This window comes from Myotis davidii, unplaced genomic scaffold (assembly GCF_000327345.1).
Source record: "Myotis davidii unplaced genomic scaffold, ASM32734v1 scaffold135, whole genome shotgun sequence".
Lineage (NCBI taxonomy): Eukaryota > Metazoa > Chordata > Mammalia > Chiroptera > Vespertilionidae > Myotis > Myotis davidii.
The window spans coordinates 12,126,900-12,129,995 of record NW_006289813.1 but is presented as its reverse complement, the minus strand read 5'-3'; the positions used below and the strand labels follow the sequence as shown (position 1 = coordinate 12,129,995).

Here is a 3,096-nt window from a genome sequence, read left to right as displayed (position 1 = left end):
ATTTGTATTCATAGACATTAGCACAAAGGAAATACAAACCTGTATGAGGATATCCTATGTAATAAAAGCCTAATATGCTAAGTGTCCGACCATTGGTTTGACTGTTGGACTAGTTGCTAAGACACACTGACCACCAGGGGGCAGATGCTTCGACTGGTAGGGTAGCTTGCTGCTAGGGTCCGGCCAATCAGGACTGCACAAGACGGACCAGACATGCTCTGGAGCCCTCCTGCGATCCCTCCCCAGCTGGCCAACCTTCTGCGTCCCTCCCAGTCCCGATTGTACACCGGTGGAATCTCTTGGCCTGGCCCGTGCCCTCTCACAATTGGGGACTCCTCAGGGGATGTCCGCAGGCCAGGCCAAGGGACCCCACCAGTGCACAAATCTGTGCACCAGGCCTCTAGTCTTATAATAATTAATTTAAAAATGTCGTAGAACCATGCTTCTTAACCATCTGTGTTTGAAAAGACCAGAATTTTTATTTTCTATTGATCATGGACTGATGCTATTATAAAATACAAAATCATACTCATGGATACTGTGGTAATGTTAAATTGCTATACAATGTCCCAAATGCTTACTCTCTCTCTCTACTTATTTCATGGGTGAGTGACAACACGGGCATCATGGGTGCCAACAATCTATGGGCCATGCTTTGAACAGCAGAGTCACAGACTTCACTGTAACAAAAGAATTGCACAAGAAAAGTAGCTGCTATGTTGGCTTACAAGTAGGAAAAAGGAAAGCTGTAAAAATTATATTTTGTTAAAGCAAAACTTCAGTAAAGAAGCACTTGGCAATGAAGGTGGGATAGTTGGGAACCTATAGAAGACACAGTTCCTTAGCAGTAGTCAATGCAAATGTTTCGAGTAGCAAATTCAACTCACTCAGTGCAAAATGAAATGGATCAAGAAGTCTAGAAGATTCTGCCAGTTTTTCTTGTGACAAGTAATTTTTCAAGACAGTGGATAAATAAGCCAGGTTAAGCTGACTAGTCAACAGCATATAGAATTCAGTTATATAAGTCCATAATTCTAAACATTCATTGGTGGTGACTAAAGGGTTTGGGCCCCGACTTTCTACAGCCTTCATTCTTTTCTCCACTCTCATTGTGCATCTTGTGATGGTGACCGAAGGCATAAAATTAGATGGTAACTAGGGGACAGAGATGAACTAATGTCAGGGCAGGTATCCCAGGATGGCCACCTTGGGGTGTAGTCAGTACCCAGGGTATCTGATCCTCAGCTTTGCAGGTACAGAAAGCAATTTTTGTGAGTTTACTTAGGGTTGAAGGACATTGGTTCACACTAACAACTATGCAGCATTAAGAAAGAACTGATTTGTAGACCAGAGGCCAGGTTATTATTTATTTATTTATTTATTTATTTATTTATTTATTTATTTATATTTCAGATATTTTTTATTTCTTCAAATCTGTTGTTTATCAGGAGTGACTGAAATTAAAAATATAATTGAGTCCTGTCATCATCATCATCATGGAAATGGCTTTAAGAGAAAACTGGTCAGATGAATATTATTGCTTCCCATTTTCAACCAGTAAATAGCTGCCACTAATAAAGAGACAACCAAAAGTCTGTCAAGAATGCTCAAGATATGTTACATAATACAACATGCCTGTTATGGAGGCTGGGGGAGGGAGGACTAGGAAATAATTTATGTGAACTTCTTGATTTCATCATACAAGACAAGCACAAAAGCACCACCTATGCCTCTGAGAACACTGGACCATGCACCCTTGAAAAAAGCTTTGCCTCCTTTATCATGAGCAATCTTCCTCCAGCAGTTGAGTGTGCCTGTGTACATGATAACAGTTCCTTTGCACCCTGATTGCATCATCACACGGCGACAAACAGTGTCAAATGGATAGGAAGTCAACCCAGCCACCACTGTGAAGGACTGTGCGATCGATCATCCAGCTGATGAAGACGTGAGTGTTCTTGGGATCTGGAAACATTTCCTTTGTCATGTCATAGACACCAAAGTAGGCAGTTCGGTAGATGACAATACCCTGTACCAACACATTAAAACCTTGGTATAGGCTTCTAATCCCATCAGATTTGTAGATCTTAACCAGGCAGTCATCAAGGCCTTTGAATTCCCTTTCAGCTCTGGCTTTGCCCACATCAACTGCTAGACAGGTACAGGCAAAATCAAGAGGACACACAAAACATAAGGAGGTGGCCCCAGTGGCACCACCTGATGCCAGATTCCCTGCAAAGTATCGCCAAAACTGGGCTCTTTTGTCCACACCACCCAGGAAGATCTGCTTGTATTTATCTTTGAAGGCAAAGTTGAGAGTCTGGGTGGGGAAGTATCTGATGATATTGGCCAGGTTACCATGCCAGAAGGACAGGACTCCCTGCTCCTTGGGGATACGAACCACACAGTCTGTAATGCCCTTGTATTGCTTATCTGCAGTGATTTGCTTGCTGGCATGCTGCACCTGCAGCAGCAGCTTGACCCGCTCGATGGGTGCTACGGCTGTCTTGGAGATGGCTGCGGCCACTCCACCTGCCAGGAAGTCCTTGGCAAAGGACACAGCGGCAGCTGTCATGTTGAAAAGAAGAAGAGGGTGCCTGCAGGCCTGGGACTGTAACCGGCTGAACTCCGGGGCTCTAGCCAGAAGGCCAGGTTATTAATTAAGGGGGAACTGAATGGTCAATTTAAACTGCCAATTTTGTGTAAGCCAGTGGGTGCATTTTCTGATGGATATGCTATAGGGAAAACCACTAATAGAAATTGGAAGGGAGTTCATGAGCATGATATTGGAACATTAGAAAATGGAATGTCCAGTGTTATTGACCTATAAATAATATAAATATTTAATTCATTCATTTCCCCCCTCCCCGTGCATGTGCACAGACACACACACATACACACACTCACATCAGGATGTTGGTGCTATTGGAAATTCCAGAGACATGCTGAAAAGTTTCACTCTCTCTTTGGAATTTCACGTTGATAACTCATTCTTAGACCTTGTTAATGACACTGAACTGGTTATATTTGTCTTTAACATTTAGTTAAAAATTTACTAAGCATTCCTTGACTTTGAAAATATTCTGTCATTTAACA

General features: G+C 42.6%; 1 pseudogene; it reads right to left on the bottom strand.

Moving 5' to 3' along the window:
* Window positions 1-1,615: 1,615 nt before the first annotated feature.
* On the bottom strand, window positions 1,616-2,587 carry LOC102773810 (annotated as a pseudogene).
* Between the last annotated feature and the right edge of the window lie 509 nt (window positions 2,588-3,096).